The sequence below is a fragment of the Triturus cristatus genome, chromosome 5_1 (genome assembly GCF_964204655.1).
Source record: "Triturus cristatus chromosome 5_1, aTriCri1.1, whole genome shotgun sequence".
Lineage (NCBI taxonomy): Eukaryota > Metazoa > Chordata > Amphibia > Caudata > Salamandridae > Triturus > Triturus cristatus.
In genome coordinates, this window is record NC_140587.1 from 37,726,820 (window position 1) to 37,742,935 (window position 16,116).

Genomic DNA, 16,116 nt, shown 5'->3' on the forward strand with positions numbered 1-16,116 from the left:
GGATAATTTCAATGAATTCCAGGAAATATATGAGCCAGGGGTCATCAGGAGTTAAAAGCAAGGGGTTGAGGATGAGGGCAGCTGTGCTATATTCAGTGGAGAAGTATAAATGTGGTAAGGAAGGCGAGGGTTTAGATGTTAACAAATGTGTAAGTGCAGCTAGGACCCTGATGTTCTTTCAAGAGTGCCGAATAAATCGAGCAAATGAAAATCTAGAGGAGAAAGGGCGGAGGATAACTGGGGAAATCATTTTCACTGTGGCTCGTACATAAGAGCTTCGCTCGGACTGCCTGCCCTTGTGTGCTTTTATACCCTTCCACAGGTGCGTAGCTCCCTTGGTGCAGCAGGTGAAATCTCACCGGGGCCCATATCTCTATTGGGCCCGTGGAGAGTATTTTTCTTGTCAATCAACCTTGGAACTCACGCTACTACCCTTGCAAACAAGTCAAGACCCTATAGAGTTGGTTTCAAAATGTATCTCTTAGCACAAGGTCATGGTCTTGCGCTCTTAAATGTTTCTGTAATTCGTTAATTACATCACACCAAAATCTCCAGTGCACATTAAGCTGCAGAAGGGAGTATTGTAATATACCCATAATATAAAAATGACTCCCAGGTTATGCGTGTTGTTTTTTTTAACCACCCTCCTGCGATGAGGTGGTTATGAGATGTCGGGCATTGATTAACGGCTACACATTCTTTACACTTAATTGTCTTTTTCTTTCCTAATCTAAGTAGATGAACGTCGCAAAATTTGCATATGACAACGTGTGCCTTGGTGTTTTGGCAGATAAGGGACGAGCTCTGTGAGAACTTTATTTTGTCTAGAATTGTAAATTTGATAAAGCAGATGACTGGATTAACACGTCTGTCCCTTGGTTTGGCAATGATAGTCTTACTAACCAGGTTTGTGTACCCTCCACCTAGTATTTCAAGTCATCTATTACCACCAGACAATGGCCGTTAGTCAGATATTGAGTTGCACTGTAACCAGGATAGTGCAGTGACCTTTGAACTGCGCTACCATACGTTATTGCTTTCCTTTATTGATGTCATTTAAGCCCGGCTGTAAAGTAATTTTTTTCATTTTAGTATAGTTATGCTGTCATTGCCGAATTGCAGTTAAGCTATGATGTCATGTTTTTCTCATTGCAGTCCCGCAGTACCTTTTATTAGGTCTGGCTTGAGGGTGCATCTCTCTATTAACTGGTAACAGTTATGTAAACTATGCATAGAGTAGCATTTTGCTTTTTACCAGAAGTAGGTCCTCACTATTGGTTGATTGGTGTATCATTCCGCTTCCCATGGGGCGCTTGCATTCAAATGCACAAGTGACTATTTTACATGGGAAGGTGATAAATCACCCACATAAATTTCTTTATTTCGTGCTTGTATTGAATACATACCGTACAGATGCTAATCACTTTTTGTATCTTTTTTCTGCAATAGGCCTTTTTATGCTTTTGACAGGACTATAGTGTGAGCCCTTACCAAAATCACCATTACTACCATTATTACTAGCACCACCACAAGTACACCATCACCATAGTATATGACAACGCCCTTGTTTGTGCGCTGTACCACGTGAAAGGCAGACCTACTGGCTTTGCCAGTGTTTGTCTTCTCATGGGCTTATATCTGCGATGTCCCATTTTTCTGTGCTCTGGTTTTATCATTTTTAAGTCGAGCCTGGGCAGCGCATGCGCTGCGAGTAATGCTCTATTGGAGTATGTACTTAAAGCCCCACCCACTCTCTGCCCTTATTTGTCATTGGCTTGTGTCATTGTCCTTTGTAAATGCTGGCTTCTAATTCGCTATTAGGCTTGTTAGTCTCTTCTTAGTACCACCTTGTCTTCATTTGTAACCGCCCATGAGTACTGGCCCTTTTATTTCGGTTTTTACACAGTATGTCCTCTTTAATCTGTAAGCAATATTTATTTTAATGAGTTTCTCTTACTGCAGGAGGGTGTCTCACTGGCTTGTTTATTTAACTCCTAGTAAATGGGTAGCTTTTAGGGAGCAATAAGAGACTGAAGGGGGCTACTCAGCAATGCCTTTAGGGAGGTCAAAGGTGTGTGATGTAAATTCTGCTAGGTCTGGTGTGTTTATTTTCTGAACAGACATCTATGTTAAACATGGCTGTGCTTTTTTTTTTTTTAATAGTTTTATATAACGCTAGCTAGACCCTAGAAATTGGGTATCAGAGCGCTTTACATGAGAACCAGATTTGTTACAATTGGACACATTCATTTTTGTTAGGCACAGGGAGATTAAGTGCTTTGCCCAGAATCACAGGATGTTGAGCGTCGCTGCCAAGACACAAACTCTGTTCCCCAGCTCTGAAGTCGATTGTTCTAACCATAAGGCTACATCCTCTCCCCCTTTAGGTCTGCGCCTCCGCTCACTTGCTAAAAACCATGACTTCAACAAAGTGCTGTTACCCTCTTTTCTCAATTTGTTATACTGTGAAATGGATCCAAAAAACAAATAAACTCTTTGATTGCAAATGTCTGTTTGGACACACTCTCCTGCAAGTGTGAACCGTACCAGAAGATATTGGAGCACTTTATTGAGCAGTTCTCCAGTTCCAAAGAGGCAGCTCTCTTCGCTTTGCCCCTCCGCTCAGATTACCTATAAATGGTGAGCTTCCACCCCCAGCTTAACGTTGCTTCTCGCTTGTTTGCCTTTCTCCCCCTACCCACCACATTGCTCTGTCTATTTGCTTCTCTATGCCCCCCCGTGCCCCTTCCCCCACAGCGCAGTCTTTTGTGCTTCCCCACACCCTCACTCTCATGTTTGCTTCTCCACTTCCTTCCAGTCTGAGTTCCTTCTGCTACTTTCCGTTTGCAAACCCCCCCACACACACACGCACTTTTAAACAAGCATTTGGAATACAGTAGGTCTCGCATTTGCATGAATTTAAGCTACTGGCATTGTAAATGACCTTGACTTTTATTTATTTTTTAAAAACCAAAATCTAAATAAAAGGCGTTATCATTTACAATGCCAATAGATCAAACTCGTGTAAATGCTAGACATATTGCATTGCAGATGCTTGTTTCAAGCAGTTATTACTCATTCACTAACGCTCCTCTCCATGACAAGTTTGTCCTTTTTAAAAAATACTACTTGTATCATGAATTTATATGCACACATGTAGACCCACCCCTGTGAAAATAAATGTGCTATGACATACAAAAATATATTTTAACAAAACAAGGGGACCCAATAGGTAGTTGAGGACCTTGGGTAATTGTTAATTTCAAACAAACAGTGGTCCTCAAAATGGTTTAAGGAATAGAGGGAATAAATATAGTACAGAATCGAAACTATATTAAGAATGTCCAGCCGGACATCCAGTTTAATTTTTCAATGAAAAAGCAACCAATAATCAACAGCAAAACATATGTGGGACACAGTCCTGTATCCGTTGTGAGAAAAGACATATACAAAACAAACAGACATTACAGGCAAGGCAAAAGGAGCTTAATTACAAAATCCAGTGTTTGAGCTTTTTTCATACAGACACTGCACTTTTTTACATAATAGATTAATGTGCACGCTGTATAGATTCTATACACTGTTTGTTTGAAAATGACATACAAAAAAGCAAGTGTCAAACATTTCTTACTGTGACAAAATCCCATGTTATAGCCTCAATTCCAACCAATCAATAAATAATCATTATTCCATCTTCCAAAAGCAGATCATAAAAGATTAAAAAAATAAAAACAAGCCATTAAAAGACAATGAATTGTACATTAAACATTAGAATATCCACAGTAAGATTCAGTAAAAGCCATCCACTCAGGTAGATTAAATATACTTAATGCCGCTAAGACAACATATTCCTCCTGGATAAAATTAATTAGAATACATCCACTCTGAGAAATTATAAACACATAGATCAAGTTTCAGAGTCATAATTGTAAATGGATTTATCAAGCACTTACTACCCCTGGCGAGGTGTTGATGAGCTTTTCGGCAGGTGGCACACTACTCTGGATCCCAAGGTTAGTGGTTAGTCCATTGGATATTGTGATTAGTAATGTGCTCTCAAGAAAACTTGCATTCATTTACTGCAGGTACTTTCTGATAATTTAGTACCAGTTAGGTGTGATCATAAGTGGGGGATCTGTGGTTTCAGATGAATGGTTGGTGGGATAGATAGGCTTGCGGAGATTAGTTAATGTTAGATTACAGGGAAATGGATTCAAAGAGGAAAGGTTGTGACCGATAAAATGAGGTATCAGGCAATTGCAGAATTACTATCAGAAGGACTGAGGCTGACAGGCATGAGACTGGGAGAAGGCTGTAGTGAGACATAGAAAGCATACAGAGGATGGAATGTAAGAAGAAGCGCACTCTGAAGAAAGAACGGAGAGGAATCGAGTGTGAGTAAATCAATGTAAATTTTTGTATGCACTGTTTGAGAGTATAGTAGGAGGAGACTTTCTGAGTTAGCAAGTCGGAGAATGTAAGCTGTAGAGTAGCATTATACATTGTGCTCCATATCCAGGCAGACAGATTAAACATGTGATTCCGAGTCTATACATTATTCAAACATTAAGAGCACTAGTGTGCGCTGTGCCAAGCCTAGGACAGCCCTCTTGGGCAGAGTCTGGAGTATCCTAACCTTGGTAAAGGGTCTGTACACTGCACAAGGGGAGTTGACGCAGAAAAAGAATTTATTTAAATGTCTCCCTTCACTATTCTGTAAATAGAAGTTTTTTCACTCACTTACTAGAAATAAGTTATTTGTCACTAGTTGAGTGTCTCGCCAATATGCAAAAGATTATAATCTAATTTGTCATTTAATCCTGTCCAAGTATATGTTGTGTGTCTGACTAGTGTAGTAAGTGCAGTATATGTATCAGCGAAGCAGAGTGATTAAGGCCTGTGGGTTCCATTTTGATGGCCCAGACGTTTCTGTGCACAGGGTGGGGGTCAAGTTCCCAGGCAGTGAATGAGTATCAGGAGGGAGGAGACATCGACAGTGAGGTGCGGTCAAAGGAGACCAGGCTCCTATAGAAAATAGTTGCACTGTCACTTGATGGGTGGTGGGGTGAAGGAGCGGAGTATATTGTTTAGTGCGAGAAGTTTCCTTTGGGTGAGGCCATCCTTTTTCTCTTTCCTGATCACTAACTCTGTGGCTGTTCATAGCCAGATGCAAATGGTTTATATCTTTGTGCCTCTGTTGTGGGTTCTCCAGACTGGAGACTGCCCTGATGTGAGGAGCATCACCCCACACAAAGGCTGTGTTGTGTCTACAGAACTGCACAGAGAGGGACTTGGAAAGGAAGCTACCCTGAACCAGTTCTCTTGCCTGCTACTCTTGTTTTCATACTTTTAAAATCCTCGTCTCCATCATACATCAGAACTAGAAATGAACCTGCATCACTTGCAAACTCCTCAGCCCCTGAATGTGTACAGCCTACCCACAGGCACTACATTCAGCCAGAGGAGCCCGCAGACATCAATCCTCACTTAAAACAAAAAAAATAATAATGAACAACAGGTTATTGAAATAGTATATAAAATCATATTAAACACCAACCCCAAGTCACATACAAGCTTCTCACAGTTTCACTGTGTATTTCTCGCATTCACTGCGCTTTTCTCTCACTACACTGTAAAAAAAACTACAGATGAAACCTCATGCATACTAAAAATGTTATATGATTGCCGAACGCAAATAAAGTGTGTGCTAGTAAAGTGTGTCCCCATCTTGCAAGAAGAATCTCTTTAGAGAAATCCCAATGACCACCCTTGTGGGTTCTAAACTGCCGGCAAGAAGAGAAGTAACGTTTTCTAATGCAATTACATAAGGACAAGAAGCGGGGGGTAGATCAATCACGGGGAGAGGAACCAAACTGGGGTGTCTCCTTTCAACCTGCTTAAAAGCCTGCTTGACAGGGAGAGCTTGATCCTTGTCGCTCTGTAGCGCCCTGTTCAAAGCAGATTAGTAGTAATCAAAACTTGAGTGTTAACGGTCACCCACTTTCCTCCCACCCTCCAGAATTTGTGGCCTAGAGTGACATGGTAGGTAGTATACAGTTAGGTAAAGGAGCAAAAAGGGCACACTGTGTTTCCTTGGGGGGCAAGCAAGGGTCGTATTCACCATCGGCTTTACCAGCTGAGCTTAAATGGAGCCAAGGCGCTCAAAGACAGGTCGTAATTTGACGTCCAACAATTCACTTAATTGTTTGCTCATAAGCTCCAGAGAAAACAGCTGGTGGAGCAGATATAGATGCAGCTGCTGGCTCAGTCACTATGCGTCACTATTTCACCCTTAGGATCAGAGGGCTTGGTTTTCAGAGTTCTCTTCCTGTGTTTGGCTAACGGTCTATTGTCTTGGCCAGGATCCAGGCCCGGGTCAGGCAAGCAAATATTAACAAGTTCAGTCTTGTGAACTTTACCCCTGCCCGCGTGCTCATACATGGGGGCATCAACAATTACTCCAGCCGATGGATTTGACACAAGCACTAATCGTCCCTAAGGAAGGAAGCTCAAGGGTGCTTGGCAAGACACAACAGATGTCCTGAGGTGGGTGTGAAAGAGGAGCAGACTCCTCAGAAGTAAGTGAAAGGCGACGCTCTGCCAGTCTGACTTCAGTGGAAACAATGTCCACAGCCCACATCAGAAAATATCAGTTGCAGAACGTGGACGCGAAGGTAGGACAGTGGGAGGCCCAGAGATGCGCGTTCTTTTTCCCAGGTTGATGCAAGAAGTAGGGCTTCAAGTGCAAAAAGGTAGGGAAAAAACCCTGTACTCCAAGGGGGAACTAAGCAAGACACACAGAACCTTTAGGTGGATATCGGCTTCTTGGTATCATAAGGACCCAAATCACAGGGCTAGCCCGGCCCGGTATCCGTGCAATGGAACGGACTTGAGAAAATATTTATAACTAATTCTCAAGATAAAACATCATGGCTTATGAAGATCTGTAACATGAATAAGCTGTTTATTGTCTTTGATTTTTTTTAAAGACTTTTATTTCATGAGTTGGTGACCTGCTATACTGTTTGGCTGTCTGTAGTAAGACAAAAGCAATTTTTAATTATGTATTTAAGTGTGAGAAGAGGCCCTTTTTTGCAGGCTCCCCCCACACTTTTTGCCTTACTATTGCTGGATTTACCCGGGGTCTATATGTTAAGTGTTCCTCATGGACTGCAACACTTATTGTGCCACCACGAGTGTGACAAGGTGTAACATCTCTCCCACACTGCCATTGCAGGCCTGAAGAGCAGCTTTAAAACTGCTAACTTGACTGTGCCATTTCACCCTGTGGCAAAGCCACACCCTTGCTTTTTAATATTTATAAGTCACATTAAATGTAGGTCTAAAGAGCCTCAAAGGGAGGGTGCATTGTATTGTTATTTTTTTACATGTCCTGACAGCAAAAACCGTGCATTGTCGTTTTGACTGTATTAAGACTAGTACCCCCATTGGTTATTAAGGAATTACACACTCACAACTCAGTATTGCTAACTTCCAAATGGGATTATTAATATTGAAACTTTAAGGTATCAAAAGAAGCATTGCATTAAATCCAACTTGATGCCTAAGTTGAGTTTAATGTAACAATTTTATTGGCAATTATTAGAAAGTTGTCACTTTGTTGCCTAAAATGTTCCAGAAACCGTCTTTGTGTGCACACAACTGCTGTCCTTCTGCAAAGAGGTGTGAACAACTCTCAGGAAGAGGAACAAAGGACCTGCCCAGGGGAAGAGGTGGTATCTTCTGGCAGGATGGCCATAGGGGGTGTGAGCCCAGAAGGCGATCTTGAAAGGTGAAGCCACTGTCGCGTGATCTTGCATGGCCCATAGTTGTTTCCCCTATGTTAGCCTAACTGTGCACGATGTAGGCTGCTTTCATTTTGCAGACGTTACTACATAACACACTTGACTTTGTGCCACATTGTATTTTTACACAGAACCTGCATGTTTTCGTATTTTATTCTATTCTGAAATTTACGCTGAACACGCTAAACCAGGTCAAACAACAATGCCCCTTGTTATTCTCTCGGGTCAGTCACTATCACCTAGACATGACATAAGAGAATGCAGCTGTTGTTTGTGAGCACACTTATCTTGTCATATAACTGAGGGCAGTGGTTCTGAAAAAACACACACTGAGAGTAAGGTACTTAAGGCAGAGTGCTGCTCCTGCCAAGATGTAGAACATCCACCTATGTATGCAAAGGTACGGGGTCCAACACTAATTCCAGAGATCTGTAATATTTAATCATTTCGCTTCAGTGGAAAGGGGGAGGGGTTTATGCTAAGCTGTCTTGTGATAGGGCTTTATATGGTTTGTTAACCATGCTAATGATGTTTTTGGCATGCATTTTTGTGTCTAATTGTGGCACAAATGCTGCATCTTACAGCTCGAAAGTTTAAATAAATTTTCTAAACTGCCTTTGTGTCTCTTGTTTATCTTATTGTGGACAAGTACGAATGAGAGAGCGAAAGGGTGTGTCCTGTTACAGCGATCCCCGAGGGGGTCAAGTGTGTTGTGTTCTGGGGTGCCAACTGGCTTATTTCTCCGGAAAGCTTAGCAGGAGGGTAAGTGAGGGACTATAGATAGTCACTCATAGATACTGAGGTGGTATGGTGGCTCAGTCCCTACATGCTGATGTTCTATGGTTCCAAGCCTAGTTCTGTTCCTGAGCAGAATCCATGCAACATTGCGCCATCAATGTTTTGGCCAGCAGGGCTTGAAAAATCATAAAAATGTTACTAGACCTGCTTTTAACTTGAATAGTCTACGCAACCTAACTGTAATGTGCTTGACCCATGAACTGGTCTCAAATTGTGTGATCCTAGGCCAATATCTTGTCTTATGGAGCCACCTTTTTCTATATTATTTCTTTATTATCACATAAAATAACACTTTCAAATATGCAAGTTCACTATTTCTGCTGTACAAAAAAACTCTTTATTTACTAGACTAAATGTTTGCTCTATGTATAACCAAAATCAAGCCCATATATAAGGTACACATGATTCCTGGCTTGCCTGTTAGTTCACTAATAGCATTTTCATCTGGGCAAGAGCAGTAATAAGTCCCAGTTCATGTTTAAAAACTCACTTTTCATAAATAGATTACCCAAGCATGATGTGGTAGTGTATTGTCATTTACAGATAGCATCTTTTCCAGTGAAATGGCCACAAAACATTCCTGCTAACGTCATTTTACTGATAATAGCGCATAAACAATGTATGGAAATTGTTTCAGCAAAAATATTAATTTGCATATCATTAAGTAAAGTGTTCTAATTTGTTTTAACCCTATAGAAATGTTTTTTTCACCACAGAATTACAAAAATGTGTCTTTATAACTAGTGAAATATATTTGAAATGTTTGAACAGTTCACTTAGCTATTTCAGTGTTACGGTAGAAAAAGCCTGACATCTTACAGCCTTCTATTTCACATGCTGTGCACAGTTCAATTGTCACACAGTTCACTTATCAAAATCCTCTAACTTCAGTCACAGAAACAAAAATAAATAAAGGCAAACTGGATTTTGACTTCTGTCTATGAAAGCTAGCAAATGTGACCAGATAACAAGATTTAAAGGCATCTTTATTGCTCTTTCACTTTGTGAGCTATAAAGATGCCTATAAATCTTATCTTGTCACATTTGTTCCGCTTTGAGTCAGAGGTCAAAAGTCAGTTTGTCTTCCTACATTTACTTTTTGTTCTGTGATTGAAGTTAGAGGATTTTCAGCTCGCCAGAAAGGGCGAGTTGTCTCTAGAAATAGCTCGTCCTTATTAAATCTTGCTTGACAATGCAGGTGGATTTTTCGAGCCCTGGTCAGGTACTTATATGCGGGAACCCTGAGCAGGGCTTGTCCACAATACCCTCACACCTTTTATCGGAGACATCCGTGGATGTTAGGGATTAATCCACCACAGTTTTTAGTGATCACCTGGTTCTGTTGGTTTTTCAGCTTGAATATTAAAAGGATATAACCCAGTTTGAGTTACACTTAAAATCTTTTGTTAATTACTTATGGCGCAACCTGTTGCTGTTGTGGCCTACTGCCGACTGACGGTCTATGCATATTTAACACAACATGGAGTCCCTAATGTGGGAGCTCCTATTATCTTTGCAGTAGAAGTGGACACTGCCTTCTGCTTTCACGTTTTTTTAATGCTTGGCCACATTTCCATCTCTGGAAGCTAACACTTTTCATTAATACACTGTCCCACTGGCACCTGCTGCAAATACACCTTATGCACTTATTGAAATTTCGTTTACGGTCTGGGAACACCAGATATGGCTTAAGGGTGCCCTTCCCCATATGCCTGCGCCTGTTCGAATGGGTCCTTTCAGCAATGAGGGGGCTACTTGGCTGACATTAGCTGGGTATACATCCTATCCAGATTTAGGCAATCTAAATCTTGTGCAAACCTGCGGCTTGTACAGTTATGTGGTTGTTTTATATTGACGGCTAACTAAATTTATTTTGCATATATTAGCTTCACTTGGCCTGTAAGCGCAAGCCCTGTTGCCTGCAGCGCCTATTATTACTCTTGTAATTGTTCTTTCAATTAAGGGCAAACGCCTCACTAATGGAGGACTATTTTTGCCACAGTCTGTACTCTGTCATGGCACTCCCTCGATGGCCATTCTACCGAACGTTCTCAAACAGATACAGAATGAACAAAGGGCAGGTCCTGCCCTAGATTTGGGGATGAAACTAATGGGTAATTTTCCGTAGTTTCCGAAATGTTCCTTCTTAATATTAAAGGTGAAGCAGCGTCTCTAGCTATATGCCAACAACTTCCCGTGGTGGTGTTTGCCGACTGTAAACGTGATTTGCCTATATTACTAATGTGTATGAATCGCTAGGACGCAATAATTTGGGAGCCAGACCTTCTGTACCACCTTTTGGCAAGGCTAGCACTGACAATGATGCCAGCCAGCCCGTGAGTTTGCTAAAAAACCATGGGATAAATCTAAACGGCAACAAAAAAGTAAACCTTGCAGAGGTTCTCCAAACACGGAGTCTTCTGACAGACGGTACAATTTTCGTGATTGCACTAACATCACGACTCCAGACAGGTCTGAGGTACCCGATACAAGTTCTCCTCGTTCCTTTCAGGAATAGTCTGATCAGCAGTACTAGAGAGGAGGGCGATCTGACCGCAGTCCAGAACTGTACTTGAAACTGAAAAGGGATACACTACACTCATCTGACTTGAATATAAAGAAGGAGGACAGACGCCTCAATATAAAGCCCCATTTCAGCAAAAGAAAGTAGCTGCTTTGACTGCTAGATATGCCACAGACCGTGAGAACCCTCCTCCTGGGCAGGAGTTGGGCGGCGACTCTACTCGACAGCGCGGCCACAGTCACCTTAGTATTCCGGAATCTCCAGGAGTTTCTGGTAGCGAAAGCAACTGATACATTTGTTACAGTTTAAACCAAGGATAAACACGTAGAACCTGTAGACAGATTATATCACTTGGCTATTCAGACTGAAGGCGACGTTCAACGCACTATTAAAGCAGCATTCTGTGAAAATGTAACTACGTATTATGACAATTTCTTAGCCGAGGTTGAATGACGCCTACCATTTGTACTCCCAACCCCCAAGGGGAGGATGTAATTCTTCTATCCTTTTATCACCTGTTCCCTGACAAAGTTAAACAAGCTTACGCATCCAAATGGGCCCTTGCATTGGCACCTGCACTTTACCAAAAACATGAGTGTTGGGATAAGGATTCCCCTTATGTTATTCCTATAACCCCATGGGTGCTCAGGACGGCTCCCGGCCGTCATGAGTCACGGTAGTCGTGTGCTCATGACGTCCGGGAGCCGTCCGACTGTTGCCGCTCCGCCCACACGTGGCTAATTCCCCGCCTTTGCAGGCGAATTAATTAGTGGGTGGAGTTCGGACGGCTCCCGGCCTTCATGAGCACACGCCCACCGTGATTCATGACGGCCGGGAGCCGTCCTAAGTACCAGAGCGCCACGCCCAGCCCCACTCCCCTTCGCACCGCGTCAAAATTTGCCATGCGGCGAAGGGGTTAAGGTCTATCCCACAGGTATAACCACAATATCCTATTAAACGGCACGCTAAAACACCCGTTAAATGAATTCTCTCCCAATTGGATTAACAAGGGGTAATTGAACCCTGTGTCTCTCAAATGAATAAGCCTCTTTCCTGTTTTAAAACCGGATCATTCCTATCGCATTGTCTTAAATTATCCACATTTGAATAGTCATGCACGCACATTCGCAGTGCAAACACGCACAATACAGCACTCATTAATATTGTATTCCGGAAAAAATACAAAACCACTTTGGACATTTTCCAATGTTTTTTTCGGTCACAATTTGGATCCTGAGAGCTGAGGCTATGCAAATAACCAAAAAGGGTCCCTTCCGTATCAGAAAAGGAAGACAGCACCCCTTGCAGGAACTTGAGAAAGAATTTTCTTTTTTTTTTTTTTTCTCAAATAACCCTCACCCACCCAGGTTTCCCCTTAGTGGCATGCTTCATCATAGGGTCCATCCCTGACCTCTACGGACAGGGGTAGGCTGCTACCAACGAATACGGGGGACCACTTGATTGAAACATAAGGGTGTCCCTATACACCTATGTGGTCTTAAAATGAAGATGGAGTGGGTTTTATTTGAAGTGCGAAAAAAGGTTGAAAATAACACATTAGTGGGACAAAAACAACTTTATTTCTTACCCCTAAAGTGGTATGCTGAAATCTGGGGATACGCGGGAAAAACTCTAGGCGTGAATACCTGCTGTTTACCTGGTAATCAGCTTTTAGCGCCCTTGATTTTCAGATGTGCTATGCACGAATTCCTATGCGCTATAAGAACAGCCCAAGGGATTTTGTGGCACGAGTTGTGTCTATCCTTCATGACATTGACCCTGACTCTCTGTCCTATGTAGAGGATATCTACTTGATGGATGATTAATTAAATTCCCATTTGGCCACAGTAGATCTCATAATGTTTGTATTTGCTGAATTTGGATACAAGTTCAACTTTAAGAAATCTAATATAGCTTTTCTAAGTATCCTTTTCCTAAGCTATGAACTTACAAATGAGTGACAGAATCTTGCACCTCATTTTTTGAAGAAATGTGCATATTTGAGACCTCCAAACCACTTTAAAAATTGCAGTCTCTGCTAGGATTTCTAAATTTTGACAGAACATACATTCTTGATTATGCACAGTGCAATAAAGCTCTTTATGCCTTAATATGCCCTGATTTTTCAACTGCATGCTGGACATTAGAAGACAGAGATTCACTCAGATCTTTACAATCTGATTTGCTAGAAACACGTCACCTGCATACACATTTCAATAACACAAACCTGGTCAACTGGATTTTAATGGGTGCAATTGAATTTACTTCATCTTTAATGAAGGTGAAACAGTGCCTATAGCATATAAATTGCATTTATATTCTACATCGGAAATGCGTTTTGCTTCCACTGAAAAAATGCTGACTGCCGTGCAGATGGCTGTCCTTAAAGAATGGCCACTTGCTCAAGGGGAAAGCATAATTGTCTTAGCACCCTTGCCAGCCTTGAAGGCTGTCACCAAAGCAGGCATTCCTAACGCTGAGGTCCTCCATCCTACATGGATGCAATGGGGTACATCCTTAACAGCTGTTGATATCCACTTTGACCATTATTTGCAAACACAAGAATTTCTACAGTATGAGCATGTATTTCATTGGCCATCTACTGATCTACCTCTTGATCAGTATAAATATATTATTTACACTGAAGGTTCAGCTCAACCTTCCATAGGTTCTAAGCAGCAATATTCGGCTACATGCGCCATTCGTTATTGGTATTATGTTAGATGGTGTTTTCCACCCTCAAACAACTCGCAACTGCACTGTGCAGTTAGCTGAACTGAAGGCTTTACTTCTCGCACTTGAACATGCGGATCCTGAATTCCCCACGCTTATAGTATGGGATTCGTATTACTGTGTAAAGTCCTTTAATTATTATTTACATTACCTTCAACAAAATTAAAGGATTCATAGGGAAGCACACTGAAGCATAAACTGCTTTGGGTTAAGGTGGCAGATCTTAAAGCGAGGTTGACACAAACTCATGTAATACATACCTTGACTCGTCATATTGTGGCAGCCCACAGTATAGGGAATTATCTGGCTGATTATGATGCCAAATCTGCAGTAGCCACAGCTGAAGTAGCAGCAGTTAAACACTCTAAAACACGATAATGATATCTTCGCTGCCGTTAATGCACTAAAAAAAGGCACCCCTTTACCAAAGGGTTTTCTGTCTAAATACGCTTGTCATTTAAATAACCAGAATGTTCCTTTTGTAACTATTCCTGGCATTGGTGATCATTTGATTCCTAACCAAAGACCACAGACTTGCTTTAGCTGTGGCTGGACTTGAAGGTGTTGCTACTGTGCATGCGGGAGTGGCAGCCACAATTTTGCTGCTACAGCAACAGTGTTGGTGGCAGGGCTGATATCAGTAGGCCAAACAATTTGTCCTGTGTTGTGACATCTGTCAACAGATTAAAAGCTCCACAGTGGCTCGTCCACCGCAGACACACCATTTGATTTCCAACAAGCCCTTTGGCTGTATTTACCTGGATCATTGTGGTCCACGGATTTTAAATACTACTTTTTAATTTATTTTGTTGGCTTCGCCCTGATGTACCTCTCATTTGCACTATCTTAACAGTGTTTGAAATTGGATGCGCTTACTGTAAAACTTTAATAAAGCTGGTTATAAAAAAAAAATATTTTGGTTGCAGTTGATTCTTGCTCTAGATTCCTTTGTGTTTGGCCACAGCGCTTGGCTGACGCTTGAACTGTTATTAAAGACTTGCAAGTCTTTGTCAGTACTTAATTGCTGTGTATTCCATTCAGACCAGGGTCCGGCTATCGCTTCTGAAGCGTACAAGAGTCTCTGCGCCAGGAAGGCCAACCAACACCGGGCCCCCGCAGAGCAGGAGCCCACCGAAGGAAGGATTTGCCTGCAGCCGGCACCAGGGGACCACAGCCCCCAAGAGCCTCTATGCCAGGAAGCGCCGAGTTGCCACAACAGTGCCCGGAGGTGCTTAAAACCAACACAGTGCCCCCGCAATGCGGGACGCACGCGGGAGTGCCCGGGCGGCGCACGTGCCAAGGGCAGGCCCATTTGTGCCCATCGGCTCCAGACAGAGGCATGGAAGGGCCACCCCCCTTGGTTGCACATGGCGGCACTTTGAAACCGTAAGTACCGCATATTGTGACTTTTGCTTTATTCTGCAGTCCTCCTGGCTCTTTTTCTCTCGGTTACCTCCCTCACATGGGCATCGCGGGCAAAAGGAAAGCGTCCAACAAAAGTATGGGCCCAGGGAGTGTATTGAAAGTCCTGAGACATGCGGCAGAAATCTGCAGCTAATAGAGGAGGTGGAGGATCTCATAGCTCCCCATCCCAGACCATCTGGCCCAAAGCGCAAGAGCAAGGGAAAAAGTTCCCTGGAGAAACGATCCTCCAATCCTAAAAGCATAGCTTCCTACTTTGGGACTTCTGCAGCCTCAAGCGCAGCTAACATTTCCCTTAACCAAAGCCAACGTACTGAACATCAGCAGCAACCCACGCCCATTGTGGCAGAACCGCCTACCAATGGTAGCGACCATTCTGTCATCGTCGATGGCTAACAAATACTTGCCCCTGGATACCCAGGAGGAAGGTGAAAACATCCCCTCACATCCACCCAAACTAGCGGTCACATCCGGGGCAGGTGGGTTCCCGACTGGCCTGGACTCTGACATGGCAGACCAATTGAACGATCTCAAGCAGGAAGTTAAATCATTAAAGGTGGTAATGGAGAGGGTGGCAAATCTGTTGTCCGAAAAAATGGACACATTGACTGAATTTGTAGCAGCATGTGGTGCATCTAGGCGATGTGGGTACAGTGACCCCCAGAATACTGCACCAAATGAGTCCTCCAAGTGGCCCATTAATGGTTTATCTAATCCCCCCCCCCATTGCTCATCATACAAACTTAACCATCCAATCACAGGAGCAACACTATGTATGAGGATAATATACGCAAACGGGATCGTGTTCCCCCAAGGGAATTTACGCCTGCTCAA

The 16,116-nt window shown here is 42.6% G+C and overlaps 1 pseudogene across 1 annotated transcript in view; it reads left to right on the forward strand.

The window, feature by feature from the left end:
* LOC146830087 (uncharacterized) overlaps positions 1-16,116 on the forward strand; it is a 159,138-nt pseudogene that overhangs the window by 79,279 nt on the left and 63,743 nt on the right. Inside the window, exon 2 of the transcript XR_014961366.1 lies at positions 14,902-15,246. The product of XR_014961366.1 is annotated as an uncharacterized LOC146830087 (transcript). The remainder of the gene's footprint in view (positions 1-14,901; positions 15,247-16,116) is intronic.